Source organism: Triturus cristatus, chromosome 9, assembly GCF_964204655.1.
Source record: "Triturus cristatus chromosome 9, aTriCri1.1, whole genome shotgun sequence".
In the NCBI taxonomy this organism is placed as follows: domain Eukaryota; kingdom Metazoa; phylum Chordata; class Amphibia; order Caudata; family Salamandridae; genus Triturus; species Triturus cristatus.
This window is the reverse complement of record NC_140592.1, coordinates 74,439,295-74,457,687: the sequence shown is the minus strand read 5'-3', so window position 1 is coordinate 74,457,687 and position 18,393 is coordinate 74,439,295. Positions and strand designations below refer to the sequence as shown.

Here is an 18,393-nt window from a genome sequence, read left to right as displayed (position 1 = left end):
CGTGGGATCTTTTATTAGGAAAACCGATACCAACAAAGAGGCACAGGAGAGGCGAGCAGATGGTTCATCCTCCGACCTGTCACAGATGCCATCTTGCCACCTCGATTCTTTGTAGAAATGTTCGCAGACTCATAGGGATTATGGTCAGTCTGCTTTTTATTAGTTTCTAGAGCGAGGTTGTGAGATATGGTAAAACCTTTTAGCATCAGCCTATGTGCGCCTGCAGCGCTCAGATATTACATAAGCGCAGACACTGACCCAGAGGTCTGCAGAAGGGCATTAGCCATTTCAAAGGACACACTGTAACTCTTACTGATAACTTTACTTTGTATATTTAACCAAAACACATGATGCAAAAGAACAGATTGTCAGAAATAAATGAGCCATTCTGTCTGTAACTGCAACCTACACACATCAGGCAGGCAGCACACGCCCCCCCCCCCCCAACACCCTCCCCTCCTCCCCCCAGCCCCGTTTTGGGCAAACTCGTCTATTTTCCTTTATGTTACTATTTCGAAGAGACAGCCTGTAGCACACTGGTGGGAAACTCCAACTTCTTGCCCAGTCTCCCACTGTCAGAGCTCCTCCCATTGCAATGGTGGCGGCATCCCCATTGCCTTCAGAGTCACAGGTTTCTTCGTGGGTACTTGTGCCAAACTCACATGACCCAACACTGCACATACATGGAAGCTGGGATGGCATCCTCGCTCACCCTTCAGAACCCCTAATAATACCCTTCCCTCCTGCCATTTCAGCCTAGACCAAGCCAGCTGATGGGTGGCTACAAAAACAACATTTCAACACACAGGGGATATGGACATCTGTGGGCCTAGGGAGAGACACAGGGATGCAGATCTTCTTTCTGGATGAAAGTTGGGGATGTCACAAGGAGGATGAGCAGACGTGAGGGGTCCGGGAGTGTAACACAAGGGTTGTGGTGGACCAGTCACACCTATGCGGGACCCACTGGGACACCTAAATACGACCCTATAGGGTGTAGGGATGGGTGTAGGCATTACTTTCCTAAAGGTAAGGTCATAAATAACTCATCCTCTTTGATGATATGTGAGCATTTCCAATATTAAAAAAGGGGTGTAACAGGAAACAGTACATGGTCATGGCAGTGCTGTGCCTTTGAAAGACAGGTGGGGAGTGGGCATCGGTCAGACTTTCAACCTGCCGGTGATGGTCCAACCAGCTGCAGAGGAAAGAACAGTGGAAGGTGAGAGAAGGAATGTGCTTACATAAACAGAACCCCTTCTAAATCAGGTATGCCCTTCCATACGGCAGTCAATCAGGGATTTATAAAGCGGTTGCACATTACCCGTGAGGGTCTCAGGGCGCTAGTGATATGGCTTGAGTATTTTCTAAAAAGTGCTCCAATCAAGTCAAACTGGGACAATTCCTCTCCCGAACAGACAACATTGTCTGTGGCGTTTATCAGGGCTCTGCCTGGCACCAACATTTTTCAAAGTTTGCATCACACTACTTGCGGACATCAGTGATTCCTACATGGTCGACTATGATATGTTGATATGATATGTTTCACGTTATACCAGATTATAAACCTGGTAACCTCCATAATTTGTCAGGCTGTTCTCACAGGTCCTCTTCTGGAAACCATTCTAGTTGGTGCTGCCTCAATGTTGAGAAAAACAAAGTCCTGCTCATGGCCCCTGTCAGTCGTAACTCCTTTCCTTTACTTTGGCCTGAGAAATTGTTCCCTCCTCCAATCTCCCTAGAAAGAGGTCATACCTTGGTAGGTCTCTTTTACAGTGATCTATCATTTATCCGCACCAACTTTAGTATGTGGTCTTCCATCATGTACATATGCTAAAAGCTGTCCTGCCACAGCTCAGGTGCTCCCAGAAGGTCTCCCTAATCCTCACCATTGTCATTGCTGCAATAGTTTATAAACTGTCCACCATAATTTATCCCTCTCAGAACTCCACAAGGTAGAAATCTGTGCATCCTGCCTGTTGGTCAGCTGAAAGCGGCATGACAACATCACACTGGCACTGAAGTCCCTCTATCCGCCCCCAGTAAAACTACGAGCTACCTTCAAAATGCCCTTCTTGGTAGATAAGACAATCCATGGTCAATCACCATATTGTCTAAGAAAACGACCTACCTACCAACGAGAAGCCTTGCGTCTGCTAACTGATGTCTCTTTAATGTCCACCCAATTAGATACAAGAGATTTAAGGATGAGCTTTAAGGTCTCTTTCTGGTGGAAATCCCTGTCACTACTCCTAAGACTGCAAAATGACTTTGTCAAATTCAGAAGATCCTTGAAGACTTAGCTACTCTCCTACCATTTTTAAAATCAAATTCTTCTTCAAGGCAGCCCTCCACCGCTGGTCCTTGAAGTCTCAGGGCCATACGTTCTATGTGTCCTGCTCTATGCAGAACACATAGAAGTTGCAACTCGTCATTTTTTTAAAAGATTTTAATGATTGTTTATGTGCAGGAAGGGACACAGTCTTGACTGCAAAAGGTGTCCCTTCTTGCACATAAACAATCAATAGCATTTTGCCATTTCTATGTGTCCTGCACAACACAGCACACATACAAACAGAAAAAAGGAGCAATAAAGCATTTCTCCTCATTTCGCCAGGGTAAGACCGGGTTTTCCATGGTCTTAATGTTGACGCTGTCCCATATTTACTCCACCCTTGTAAATATGGAGAGCATCGAAATCAATGGGTGTTGCGATGGAATGCCCACCACAACACTCACTGCCCGCCCCTTTCATACTAAGTATAGGGTGAAAAGGTGCTTTGTTTACAAGGCACGGTTAAGCACGTTAAGTGGTTTAATGCTGCCTTATAAATGAGGCGAAGCCCACATCGCCAAAGGAACGTCACCAAAAGTGACGTTCCTGTGGTGATAGGGGCTCCTAAATATACACCTCAGTGTTGAGACACATAAAACCCATATGCCTTTTTTAGGTCTTGCAAACTACATTGCACTGCGCAGCAGTGCTCGCGCAGGTCGCGAGACCTTTAGTAAGTGAAAAACGGGGAAATCAAGCTGACCTAGGAATCGCACACGTGTGTGTGTGTGCGTTTCCTTTTCAGCTCCCCCATTGGCCTTTGCGTGCGTCTTATTCTAAAACACTGCACGCAATTGGCCCGAGGCGCGCGCATAGCTCCTCCCATGGCCTATTGGTGTCTATTACGTGCACCAAGCTCGTAATAGACACCAATAGGCTGTGGGAGGAGCTATGATCGTGCCCAGACACAGGCGTGACACACGCGCCACTTGTTTTTCTTTACTTTTGGTATAATCGGGGCACCCGCGCTTTACTTATAACATTAAAAGTAAAGCGCGGGTGCCGCGATTATACCAAAGGTAAAGAAATAGATTTTTATTTCTATTTTTTTACTTTTGGTATAATCACGGCACCCGCGCTTTACTTTTACTGTTATATGTAAAGCGCGAGTGTCGCGATTATACCAAAAGTAAAGGAATAGAAAAAAACATCTATTTCTTTACTTTTCGTATAATCGCGGCACCCGCGCTTTACTTATAACATTAAAAGTAAAGCGCGGGTGCCGCGATTATACCAAAGGTAAAGCATTTGCAATGCAATAAGTCTGGCATTACTGAAAGTTTGAGTTATTGGCTTTGCAAATAATTATACAACACCAATAACTCAAACTTTTAGTACTACGAGACCTATTGCATTGCAAATGCTTGTTATCTTTGGCAGTCAAGACTGTGGGGCTTATTTTCAAGCCCATTGTGTCGCTGGTGCATCACTCTTTTTAATGCACCAGCAGTGCAGTGTGCCTGCCCAGATTTACAAGGCCACTTAGAGCCACCCTGTGTGGCTTTTCATGACCTTGTAAATATGGCCCCCTTTCACACATTACTCTGTGTGGAAGGGGCGTTCCATAGATGTTGGTGTGCCCACGCAACATCCATGGAACCTGATGTATTCCCGGATTTACAAGATTTTGTAAACCTGGGAATGCATCAGATTCCAACGCCTCTCCAGCTATAAGGAAGGCACAATGAGGAGAAATACCTTTTTCTCCTCATTTTTCCTTTTCCCATGTGTTCTGCGGAAACCCCAAAAAGATTCTCCCCTACAAGGCATGGTGCAAGGTTGCCTGCATTGGTGCATGGCAGTCCATTGTGCGCCAGCCCAGGGGCAAAAGGACCGTAGTGCGCCGTGTCTCGAAGATACGGTGCATTCCTGCCCTTTTCTTTTGATGTACGGCAGCGCAGCAAGAAGGCTTGCTGCACTGCAGCGTGTCGAAATATTGTAAATGAGGCCCTATGTCTTTTTCTAACATTGTGTTATCTGTCAACCTACAATTGGTGTACTACATAGAGGCAGGTGATTTGTTACCTGGGACCCAATCAGGGTTCGGCCCCAGTATAGCTCCAAATCAGCACTACTGCTAGCCTAGGAATCTTTGAAACTCACTGCGGATGAAGACAAAACTGCAGCGCTGACTATGCTGCATCTAAGTGCAGCCTTTGATACCATGTCCCACGACCTTTTAATCCAACGGCGGTGGTCATACAGCTCTGCAGGCCTAGCCGTGTTTTCTCCAGAACTGCACCTATAAGATGGTCCAAGAGTCATGCTCCACAGAGGTTGTTACTCTGCAACAAGGGGTCACAAAAGGCTCTACTCTGAGCCCAACACTCTTTAACTTATATGCCTCCCCTCACTGATGTGGTTGAGCGTTATGGCGTGAAAATTGTGTCCTATGCCAATAACACCCAACTTGTAATCACCTTGTCACAGGATAATGCAACCTCCGTGGCAGGGTTTCAAACTTGCTTGTTTAGCCTAGCAGAATGGATGGATCAGACCTGCCTTAAATTAAACACAGCAAAAACTGAAGTCCTCATTGTTGGGATACAGCCATCCATCTGGTCCACAGCATGGTGGCCAAATGCTCTGGGACCAGTACCAACTCCAAACCTTGGAATCTGGTTTGACACCAATCTCACGGTTGATAACCAGATATCCAAACTTGCAGATGAATGTTTTGGTATTTTGAAAATCCTATTCAAAATCATAGGTCTGCTTCCGAAAGCGGGCCGGAAAACTGTAGTCCAAGCACTCCTAGTTTTCAAACTTGATTATTATGACATGCTCTGCTCAGGTACCACCCAATGCAGACTCAAAATGCTCCTAAGAGTACACAATGCAGTAGCATGACTTGGGTAAACATCCCTAGGTGCTCCTCTCTGGGACCAGCACTCATTAAAATGCACTGGCTCGCGATCAGTAAAAGAGTATCTTTAAAAGCCCTGTGCTTCTGCCATAGAATTCTAAATAACCGTGGCCCTCCTTATCTGCAGGCATTCATCAAGCTCTACAAACCCAGCAGGTGCCTCAGGCCCACTGGAGCTAGGTTAGCAGCTGTGCCAAGGGTGAAATGAGCTTGGATGGGCGGCGGCTCTTTTAGAGTCTTGGCCTCTAAACTATGGAACTCTCTTCCACTTGACCTGAGGCTGTAAAGCACAGAACAGACCTTTCGGAAAACACCTCAAAACCTGGCTCTTCAAAGTTGATTTTTTTCCCCCCCTTTTATAGGTAGACGTAGCAGTTCGACGTCCAAGTGTGGGCACTCCAATTTGGAGTAACAAGGCGCTTTACAAATTCCATAACATAGCATAACATTGGGGCATACTATATGGCTGGGCTCTCAGCTCACCCCACCCATAGCAGCTGGACGATAGTACCTGATCACCAGATCCACCAGATTTACAAAGCTCTATACTGCCACCTACTCAAATGCATATGTTCCCACTACTCTACTCAAAGCGCCATGAGGACACCAGTGGATGGATAGAAACACTTTAAAAAAGCGAGGCGCAACAAATATATTTCTCTTTGTTACCTCAGCCTCATGTACGCGCAGGGGTTTCGCATCAATCTATGTCTGCAAGTCTTTTTAGATATGGATTTGCGTTAAAATCCATGGGTGGATGCATGGGAACGCCAATGCACCACCCATGGAACGCCTCCCTGGCACAAAGTAACACAAGGCAGCACACTGCGCTGAATTCTTTTTTGTTACAAACCAACGCAAATATCAATTTATCTTGGTTTGTAAATCCCAAATAGGATTTTGTGTCAGGTCTGCGTAAAAAAAAAAGACATTTGTAAATCGGGGCCTAAATGTAAATTATTAACCCTTTGTGCTCACGGTAATGAATCTTTGCAAAAAATGTGGCGAACTTTCGTACTTTAACCTTTTCAAATCACCATTTTCACAGGCGCTGGAACTTGGGGTGAGGGAGGTGTACAGCACCACCTATTAACTTTGAAGGAGTTGAGTTGGAAAAATGGCAATAAAGAGGCCTCTATCTTTCTCTCTCACTTTACTTTGTGTTCAAAGACAGGCTGTCACGGGTGAGAAAACCTCTTGTGGCAAAACATTTTAATATGTAAATTGAGGTGACCTTGATGGATGAACTAACATGAGTCTATGAATACCTTTGACATAGTATGAAAGCTGTCTTACATTATAGGGTTTATAACACACATGTAAATAAAGACATAAAGTTTCTCTACAAACTAAAACACAACTATTTTGAAATATGCAACAGTGGCCTGGATTGTTCAATTTTGCACTGGGCTTAATAATCCTGAAATGTGATGGCTGCAAACATTCAAGTAGTTTCATAACAAACCAGCACGTTTATTAATTGTTTGAGGCCTTGAATACAAGCTAAATCTGCTCTGATTATATATTTTTCAGTTTTGAATGTGCATCTTATTAATTTAAAATGAAAACAATTGCACTCACAAGCACCAAAAGCACAGAGTTTTGTGTCATAGCAGTGAACTGTGAGGCATATTTACAAGTCCCATTCGCCACCAGAGCATCACTTTTGTTGACCCTCCGGTGGCGTAGCGCCATTTTCCATATTTACCAAGTGGTGCTAAGCCACTTAACGTGGCGTAATACCACCTTATAAATAAGCCCCTTTCCACCGCAGATCTCTGCAGCAAAGAGGTGCGTAATGGGTGTTACAGTGGGCGTTCCACACAACACCACTGCTTTTTGATGCTGCCCCAGATTTATAGGGCTGAGGAAGTGACAAAAACTAACGCCAGAGAATACCTGGTTTAATCATGGCGATAGGAGGAGAACTTATTAATTTCTCATCGTTATTTGCTCGTTCTATGTCTGCTGCAAACAGCAAATCACCATCCCTTCCTGCACATAAACAATCGCTCCTGCAGCGCAGGCACCCTTGCAACACGATGGCAGGGTGCCTGCCCAGGCGCTAGGCAGCTTTTTCCGTGCCAGTGCTAAGGAAACACAGGGGTGTGCCATATTCTTGTGGATACGGCACGTCCTTGTGTTCATAATGTCAGAGCGCAGCTTCAGCAAATTTGCCGTAGCACTGTGCTCCGGAATTGTTTTGTAAATATGCCTGCGTGTTTTATTGTGTCATTTACCGGCCATCTTACTGATTCTTAATTAGAGAACAGTGCGAATGGCAGCTATGCTGAAAATCCGGTTTCTGTGCATATTAACATTTGCTGTACATTGTGAGTGTAGTGTCAAATAATGTATGTGATGCTTTTTAACTTCATTAGTGTCAAGGTAATATCTCACAATGCCCAGCAAAATCTGTGCCCCGTTACCACCACCCAAATGCAGAGATTAACATTTTTAAAATAATGCGATATATGTTATCACATGGTATGCTTTGGTTTTACCCCTGAAACAAAATTTAACAAATCAGGTTGTAAAGCCCAGCTCAAACATTATTTGGACTCAAGGCTTTGCGTCACGTGTTGGCCCTGTTCTCCAAAGAAGCAGTGTTGTGTTTCTTTAAACTATGTGGGGCTTATTAAGAAGCCCATTGCTCCGCCAGTTTGTCATTTTTATTGACGCACCTTCAGCGCAACGGGCTTCCCCATATTTACAAGTCCATGTAAAATCACCCTGCGTGACTTTTCATAACCTTGCAAATATGTTTCCCTTTCATGCATAACTTTGCGTAAAAGGGGAGTTCCTTGGCTGTTGCTGTGGGTGTTTCCACACAACATCCATGGAACTTGACGCATTCCCAGATCTACATATTCTAAACCTGGGAATGCATCAGAATCCTACGCCTCCCCATAAGGAGGAGCAATGATTCATTTTTCCTCTTTCTAAAGAGGAAAATACCTTTAATAATTGTTTTTGTGCAGGAAGGTGTCCCTTCTTCCACAAAAACTATTATTCCCTCACCACAGGCACCCTTGTAGAATGACGCAAGGGTGTCTGCGCTGGTGCACGACTGCTGTTTGTGCGCCAGCGCAGGAAAGATGAACAGAAATGCACCTTATCTTGTACATACAGCGCATTCCTGCACTTTCATTTTGACGTGCGGCAGCGCAGCAGGAAGACACGCTGCACTGTTGGTGTCAAAATATTGTAAATGAGACCTTGTGAGTCGAAACTTTGCATTTTCATTTTTTAACTTTGTGATTGCTGACTTTCTCAGTTGTTTTAGTGTGTGATCATGTTGATTTTTAACCCACCGTATGTGTACTTTGCTCAGTTTGAGACATTTTGTTGACTTCGCCCTGAGGTAGATTCAATGATCCTCAACTGCTGATAAAGGCTTAGCAGCAGGTCCTTCCCTCTTCTCTTTAGATCACCTGTGCTATCTATGTAGTCTTTAACAAAGCCTACCTCCTACTAGGTGCTACAAAAATAAAACACATTAGGGCTATTATTCTAATGTTCGATTATTGTAAGTTAAAAATAGCCTTCCATTAGAAGCCTTATAATACAACAGGCATTGGGTTCTCACAAGTTCCCAATTACATTATTAATTAATAAATAAAAGATTGAGCAACTTCATTTCTAAGAAATATAAATTGAAACTAATTTATACCAACTACGTTGATTTCCACTGACTTGGGAGGATGTGTTCTGCTCACATTCCCTCCGCAGGGGTCTGCTCCAACCAGGTAGCAGCTCTGTTTAGAATGCAGAGAGGCATTAGGACAAGACCTCTCCTTATTATAGGACTTATGTTGTAAGGTGTTTCCCAGGACTAGCTTTGCCTGTGTTTGTCAATATTGGGGGAAGGGATTTAATTTGAAGGTCTCAAGACACTGTTTTCCTTCAACAAGTCTATGCATTCTGTGAATATTCCTTATTTTCTTTTTATCTGGAGAGGTGTACGGACAGCAAGGACCTGTAAAAAGAAAGGACTTGAGTCAATGGTGATGAGATAGCAGATGCCATATAACTTTACATGGCTGGACCCGGACTTTTATGTGCTTAGTTGAGGCTGAATATTCCAAGAAGCACCTTAGAGGGGGCAGTATTGGGCGGTGGTATTTCATAAGAGAACCTCCATGTGTTAACGACTGTGAACAAGTCAAGGAGCACCAGCAAACAAGAATGACCCCTGTTCAGGGATTCAAAGAGTAGTCACCATGATTTATAACATGACAGTCTTGGTTGTATCCAATGTTCAAATAGGAAAAACACATGATGCTTAGATTGATCTCCAGCAGAGCTATGGGTAGAATCACTTCCATGGAGGATGCAAACCTCCATACCCATAATAAGTTTTTTTTTTGCAGAGTTTTATATAGCACGAGCTTGACCCGAACCCAAACCAGGTATCAGAGCGCTTTACATAGCACCAGTTACGTTACATGAGGACACACATTCATTTTTTGTTGGGCATGGGGAGATTAAGTGATTTGTCCAGAATCACAGGATGTTCAGCGTCATTGCCGAGACTCGAACCCAGTTCCCCAGGTCTGAGGTCGAGCGCCCTAGCCGTTAGGCCAACTCCTCTCCCCAGTTAAGAGAAGCAATGAAGATCTTGCTCTTCCATAACCAAAATAGAGGTGCAGTCCAGTTACCATTGCTCGGGATTCAATTACTTGAAGATATTCGGTACACTTTGTCTGTAAGTAGTATTACGTCTTTCGCATTATTATTTTAAGCATAACTCTGCTTACGATATGCATCATTTACCTTTACATAAGGAACAATGGAAAGGGATCTAAAATATGGTGATGAGCAAAATCTCTTCACAATAATATGCAAAACTAAGGGCAATAAGTTCGAATTTACATAACATTCAGTATCAAACGAGGCGCAGAAAGATAACGTGCATTTGTAAAGCGCATGTTCACCCCAAGGGTATCCTGACACTGAATAACAGATGTTTATTGTCATCCAACTGAATGGTACTCATTTTATTGACCTCAGAAGGATGAAAGGCTGAGTGGACCCACTGGATTTGAACCTGTGACTATGAGGTCAAACACAGACCTCTATAGTGGACACATTAGAACACTAAGCCACCAGACCCCGCTTAGAAACATCTTGGCCGAGCGGGTAAGGGGTAAGAGGGAAGTGGTAAGATTAAAGGCACTTTACAAGAGTGACACCGATGGCCAGCACCACAGAATAAAAATTGTTCCGGCACCACTGTTCACACTAACCCCCTAGTTAGGTACATTGTTTAGAACCTGCAATTCTCCAGAACCACTGGCTACCGAGGTGAGGCACAATAGAGCAGCAGAGGTGATGAGTTCAGAATACAGCTATGTCATTTCAAAACTGAACTCCACGTAGAAAACAAATGCATCAAATAATCCATTCAACTGGCAAGCACTGACTCTCCCATGTCCCAAGCTGTCCTTTTAAACCCACCCTGATTAGGTGGTTAACCGGATTACAATATAATCAGACAAGCTATTAACTCAAAGTGATTCTCACAGCGAATGAGGAAGTGTCGCCAATTTACAGAACAAGAGAGGGCTGCCCAGCACATGAATGCACTATTCTATTAAGTACAGTCACCTAGAAAGCTGCAGGATTTCCAGGTCTGGACTGGTAACCTAAAGGAGCCCTGGCAAATTTGATCAGACCTCATAGGGTGCACAGCGAGCGAGTACAGAGAGCAATCCTGACCACTACAAGCGGGGGTAGGTGGATCTCCCCCTAGAAAACTTTTGCAGAAAAATGGCAAAAATTATGCATTACTACCCAATTTTCATTATATATTCAATTGTACTTGTTTTTAAGGCATTGTAAATGATGAGTTTACAGTGCAGAAGGATACGGTAATCTTTATTGGGGTTCTTCAATTATTCCCTCATTGCCAACCTCCAACAGAGCCTCTCATCTCTCCCTAGCCCCTCTCTCACATGTATTTCATTTGTTTTATAGCACCTCCTATTCCAGTGTAGGGTGTCGGAGCATTTTACATCAAACTCACATACAAAGACAATAAATCACACGTGTGTAAATCAGTGCACAGAAAATGTTACATACGACAAAGGGAACTACAAGGTGTAGGATTCACATGTCATCCATTCTTGAAGGCATTTTTTAAGAGTACTTCGTCTGGGGAAGAACATAACACAGTGGTTGGGGTTGACTTTACTGATAGAAATGTATTTCTACCCAAACAAACCCTTTTTAGCATAATTAGGATGATGAAAGACGGGGTGGAAAAAATAACTTTCTAACCTAGATTACGATTGTAATTTATGAACTGCACCGTAACAAAAGTATCTCTGCGACAAAAGCAATATCTCACTGAGCTATGCACATAACATACTGTTCTGTGTTGTGCATAGTACATACTCTTTGCAGCAGGCATATTAACCCTCTATGCCACTTTAGATGAGTCAAAGCTGCACCTAGACAAAACTCAGATCAGCAGGTACATTATTCACCAGAGTTCTCTTGGCACTTTTATTGTTGCCTGAAAACGGTTGGATAAACAAGGGATTGTCAAGTGCTCTTTAAACTGTTGCACGGCTACAAAACCGGCCCCCAGTAACAAACCCCCCCACCCTTCCAGCATCCAGGGGAAACGCCTGATGCCCGGTGCGGCCAGTCTGGCCTTGAGGATGACCAAAGACGTGTTAAAGGTAAGATCTTACAGAGCTTAGTTTCTGCCAGTGGTTGCAGGTGCTGGACAGCAGCCCTCATTTCTGTGTTCCAGGACTTATTTTTCAGCATCATTTAACATAGAGCAATAGAGAGAAGGCACAAAAGTGGAGAAAGGAGGATGAAGAGAAAGATATGAAAACAGTAGAAAATGGGGAAAGCAGGGGTGAAAAATAACCTGCAAGAGTAAGGTAAAGAGACAGGAAGTGTATGGTGTCAGAATAAGCATGAGGTGGAATCAAGACCAGGCAGCCTTGTTGTTGCGATTCACCGGTGGCGGGCTGCCAAGCACAAGTTTGGGCCCCTGCGCACATTTGTATTCGGAAAAGAAGCACTGGAGCGTACAAGATTTTTCTGATACTCATTCACCACCTTCTATTTCTCCCAGAACTCCAACGTGTGGGTTAGAAAAAAAGCCTTGCCAGCTCACAGCCTTACTGCTCAGGAGGACATTAACATATACGATAGGGTGACTGCCCACATTTTCTTACTGTGAGATCATCACGGTTCTGCTATCTGATTAATATTTGGGCTGTTTGTAATGATGAACTTTGTGTGTGATTTGAACACGTGTGAACAGCAACACCGGAACCAGGGGTGCAGGAGAAACTTGAAAGAGTTTAGATGGAGAATCAAATGTTTTTTTCTGGAAGCATTTATGTTTTAAAAGACAGACTGTCACTACCTCCTTTACCTATAATGGGGAGACGTTATTTGCCAGCACTCCCGCTCCCCAACATTATCCAGCATCACTGCCTGTGGACTACTTAGGGCCCAATTCACAGAACGAATCTGAGACAAAATCCTAAACGTACTACTTCTGGTATTCACAGAATGCACTTACTACTTTTGGTATTCACAGAATGCACTTACTACTTGGTTAAACTAACTACTTTTGGTTAAACTTACTACTTTTGGTTAAATTACTATTTTTGGTGTTCTCAGAAGGCATTTAGTAGTAGTAAAGTTAGTTTACTACTACTAAATGCCTTCTGTGAATACCAAAAGTAGTAAGTTTAACAAAAAGTAGTAAGTTTAACCAAAAGTAGTAAGTGCATTCTGTGAATACCAAAAATAGTAAGTTTAGGATTATGTCTCAGATTCGTTCTGTGAATCGGGCCCTTATTTACTACATGAGAGACTTTACTTCTCGCTTATAAAATTCAATATTTGATTGCATCTCTTGATCCTGAAGTGCATTTCAAGAATACCCCCTGCCCGACAGTGTTATCAGTGCATCCAAATTGTACATAGGCATTTTAGGATGAACACCAGAATACGTTATGGTTCTCATAAAATAATATTGGCCACAAAAAATATGGTGCTACAATAGTTTTGTCATAAAAATATTAAGAACCAAAATATAAACTTTACATGCATATAATGCAAAGTGAAAAAATATCAATTACCAAAAGTCTGAAGTGAAAAATATCAACAGTATAGTTATAACTATGTGTAATAAATTGTGTTGGATTAGTAGGGGTAAGTATGCACCTACCACTAGCAATTAAGGCCATCAATGCAATATTAGGTCCAGTCAAGGTCTCAAAACAATAGGCCCTGGCTGAACCCGCAGTAGCTGGCTGCAAGCAGGCAGGCTTAACTTAAGAGACGGATGTAAAGCATTTAAAAACACCAATACATTAAATAAGTAAGACACAACACATTATAAAAATCCTGCACCAATTGATAAAAATAGGAAATATTTGTATCTTTAATCTGACACCAAAACTGCAAAAAATCCAAAATAGGGAACCGAAGATATGAATTGTTTGTAAAGATTAACCACTTTCTAGTGCTTAAAAAGATATGGAGCCCACTTGGGACATGCCAGATCGTGGTTGAAGATAATCGGCTTGACTCTGGATGTCGAGTCAGTCCACTTATGGAGCTTTCTCCAAAAGTCGTTCCAAACTTTTGGAGCTTCTTCTCTCACTAACGCACACATGAGAATTTATATTAGCATACCAGTTAATATAATATGGCACCCGTCATGAACACAGAACGGACACGCAGACTGGGAAACCAGTGCCCAGACAGACCCACACACGTGTAAGCCAAATGGTACTGAATAAAGGGGGGTACCATTACCATACACGGACAGAACATCGGAGTAGGTATAATGAGGTTGAACCATTAGTTACAACTAAAGAAAGGTAATTGGATTGGAACAACGGGCTTGATGCTAAACTGCACCCTGTATATTATATTACCAGGTGCAGCCAACTGACAGGTGGTGATCTGTGGCCCGTACACAGGTAAGATTTGATAATTGGGTGTACATAGAGATACGTATTGATTTAGGTTTTCGGTTATTGTAAATATAGGTTTTGTTACTGCAAGACAGAACCCAGACTTAGCTTGATCTGGATTTATGTTTGAAAGGTACAGAAGACGAGTTGATAATATTTTATAGGCGAAATTACAGTACTACATTACACAGATAAATTGGAAATTCATTGTATACATGACATATCAGGCCAATTTCAGGTAGGTAACATTATAATTAATAGGAATGATTGTGTTTTATGTGAGAACAAATTATAAGATTACTTGTTATTAATTTTCAGAACGAGACTACAGGTTAGAGGTACTTTGTTCAATTCGCAAATTTTGTGCCCACACTGGTTTTCACTGAGATTTGCGGGAAACACAGGAATGACTGGCATGTTATAAGTGCATGGTTTATGATAGACTGGATATGGTTCACCACTGCCGTAACACTGTGCTCAGCTTACAACACAAATATTATAATTTCTATACAGTGGGTGTAGTGGCAATCAAGACATAAGTGCTAAGGAAGCGCTTGACATGTTATATACTGAAATACCTTATTGGTAAGGATTAAGGTGATGTTATGCCTTAAATGTTGTAAACTTACATTTTTGTTTCCACCCCAAACGACCACTGGTTTACTGGGGATCGGTTGGATAACACACTGTGCATATTAAATGTTAATTTGTGGGCATTGGATAATCATGTAAGTAAGGCTTTAATTTAATTTTCCAGCCCCGAGGAAGTTGCAGAGTAACACACCCGTTGACAACACATGTGTTGGCTGGCAGAAGAGTAAACTGCACCACTGAAGAACGCTGAGATGATTGGTTGACTTTATTTGTGTTTTTACAAGGCTGCATGTGCTAGGGGACCTGATTTCAGTCAATTTACCTTTATGTCAGGGATTCAGAGATGACATCCCTTCTCTTGTAGCACCGCACTGATATAACACCCGATAAAATTTTGTGTACTGCGTCTTGAGCGCTGAATCACCTTAATCTCCCTTATGTCGCCATGCTTCTTCTTGTAGTTCTAGGCTGCAAATTCGACTTGCTATGCAGCTCTCACATATGCATTTAATGACCTGGGTTGAAAAGCAGGGGGGCACCCCTGTCCAATGAGATGCAGGGTGCCACCCAAAAGCATGACAGCTTCCTCCAAAGTGTGGCATATTCTTGTCCCACAAAGCACTGCACTTTAAAATTCAAGATGGAGAATTTCTCTCCTTAGAGTAAGAGCTGGCTAAACCCACCCTCTGGTGTGGCTCATTTCCATTAACACTCCCCGTCCAGCCCGACTGCAAATTCCTTTCCTGGGGCTGCTTGATTGAATTCCATTCCTTGCTTTCCTCCCCGGTGTTTATAATGACTGGGGTAATAATATCTCTACTCTTCTTTTCTGGTGAGTACCTACAGACACACTAATGGTGATATAATAGGAACTAATCCTATGCTGCTTTTGAACCCGTGAAGAGAGGCAGAACTTGAACGGTGCCTTGTCTCACTAAAATAAATGCCTCTTGATCATTAAGGTGTAAAAAACAGTAGCTGTATTGATGCAACACCCAACGTAATGAGGTAAATCTATTTAAAATTACAAAGGAAGCATAATATTATGTGACTTTACAAACAGACTGTTTTGGTAAATCAAATTAGTGTTGCTGTTTGAAAGACATTTGTCCCAAAACGAATGCACAAATGCTTGCCCAAATAAAGTGTTGGATCTTATGCTGCCTGAAAAGAGAGCAGAAAATGATCTGAACTTACCTTTCTTTACACAATCTTTCTTAATATGTATGTCAGGGTCACCTCAACATTTCCAAAGTAGGACAACCTGCAATAAAACCATAAAGATAAGTCAATTTAGAAAAACGTGAAAAATGGTAATATGTGGGATGAGTTGCCTTATGTTCATACAATCTCTGATGAGAAGGCAACATTGGTTTGCATCATTGGTTTTCTTAAAGTGCAGAATGTGGCACTTGTTTCCCAATTGCAAGGAGTTCATCAGAACAAATATACATGCCCTTCATGCAAGATTTCCATTATCACCCAAAAGGTTACCTGGCATGCTTGGAAATTTACTAAAACTAGTTTCAAGGTGTCTAACTTGTCCTAATAAAAAAATCCCTCCATAATCATGTGTAGTTATAGATATAGAATTAAACCAGTGACTTTCAGATGTTCAAGCACCACATCTGAAAATGTTAAATTCACTACGAGATCAGAGGAGAGACTCCATAGCATAGAACTTTTTTCAAATCCGGTTGCATAATAGAGTTAATAACCTTCTGGAACTTTCAGATCACTATGAGCTTTTTTTAAGGTGAAAGTGTTACTCAAAGAAATATTCAATTTATATTTATTTATTTTATTTAGTGCGGACATGACCCAAGCGGGTATCAGAGCACTTTGCAGATGATCTAGGTACAATCAGAGTTGCAGGTAAAATACATGTTAACATAACTGCATGTCTCACACCACAACACAGGTATTTCTTTTCAATTTCATAAATACTTCTACCAGCACCTTCCTTAAGCTAGTTTTTCAGCTTTTTCTAAATGTCCTCATTTTCATTACGTTGGTCACATTTAGAAGATCTTTATCAACAAATTGTGGGATAGTTTTACAACTTTGTAGAAGCCTATATATCGACAGCTAGTTTAAATCTGCCCTTTTTAAGTGATCCAAAGCTGTGCCTGAAAATTCCATACTGGTTAAGTCAAACAAAATTTCACATAATTTTAAGGCTTGGAAAATTCAACAAAAGAAGTCAGAAGACTTCCTAGATTGGATAGTTTCTACAACAACTCTTCAATTTGTCACTTACTCTTAAACTGATTGATGTTTAAGATGTTATTCCCTTCAGCTTGTCTCTTGGATGTATATTATATATTTTGATATTATCTACAAGCTGCAGTAGCTGCCAACCCTCCTGGAACAAGCCAAGAGTAGAAGTGGGCGAGCATTACTGATCTTTGATATAGTAGTGAGGGGTCCCATCTACAACCCCCAACAGGTTATGTATGATAACATGTTGCTTTTAGTTTTAAAAATGTGTTAAAATGTGTTGTCTGTAGAGTTTCTCGTGCTCCAAAGTAAACCCTATTAGCTGGAGTATTTAGCCACCCTACCATGTTTTTGACCAGTTCTTTGTTTGAAAGTCATTTAATACCAACATGTTAGGCATCAAGAACTTTTGGATTGGAAGTATTTAATTTCCACAAAAATGTCTTGGCACTGTATCACTTCCTCTCCTGAATAAATTCCGGCAACATTGCAAGCAAGGATTGTGCCCACAGAGTTTAAATTGTCTACCTTCGGCCAAATTGGAGAATTATATTTAAGTCATGCTGCCTAATCACACCTCTGCAACCATTCCATATTTAGAACAAAGGGATAATGTAAGGAGAAAATGCTAATGCAATTGATAAATTCAATGTAACTTGCAGGCACAGTTGGAAATACCTCTTCCTTTTTGTGAAACACTTGCTCCAATCTTTTTCCCTTGAGAAGGGTATGAAAACAAACATTTATTATGTATTTATTTATTTTAATTTGAGTATACAATCTAAAAATAAAGAAACCACACATCTGAAGAGTGTGGCTGAGCTGAATGAACAGGAAGAGACAGCGGTGTCTGGAGAAGCGATGGAAGAACTCATCAAACATGATAGTATCTAGATCAGATATACTGAGGACCGTGCAAGAGAATAATGTTGGTAGTAAAGTCTGGTGGTTCTCTGGTGGTGTTGTTGGTGTGCCATCACTTGTCTGTATAGCTGCTATTTCAGAACTGCAGTAGAAGCATTTGGACTGGTATGCTAGCAAGGGTGAATAGTGAACTTTCAAAGTGGTGAGATGCAAATCATCACACACATTGCCCCAATGCAAGACCATTTTTAACAGTTTCCCTGAAAATGTGTTGGTGGCAAGGTATCAAATGGTGTGTTTCAGGGCACATTCAATTTATTCACTGAAAGTCATAAATTTCACTGGCAGCTTTCAAAGGACTATCATGAAATATTGAAATACATTCAAACCTAACCTATATTTGAGAAAATACTTGTGAGCAGCTGGTGATGAAAATATGATAAACAGTTAAAATAATCTGAGAATGCAGCTTGACATGTTTTCCTGTGACATTTCAAAATGTATGAAGCATCTTAATTCTCTTTAACACTCCAAATCTGCCCATTCTTCAATCT

The 18,393-nt window shown here is 41.8% G+C and overlaps 1 protein-coding gene across 1 annotated transcript in view; it reads right to left on the bottom strand.

The window, feature by feature from the left end:
• SLC6A6 (solute carrier family 6 member 6) overlaps positions 1-18,393 on the bottom strand; it is a 271,368-nt gene that overhangs the window by 178,229 nt on the left and 74,746 nt on the right. Inside the window, exon 2 of the mRNA XM_085624442.1 lies at positions 15,953-16,019. The gene's annotated coding sequence lies outside the window, so the exon portion shown is untranslated. The remainder of the gene's footprint in view (positions 1-15,952; positions 16,020-18,393) is intronic.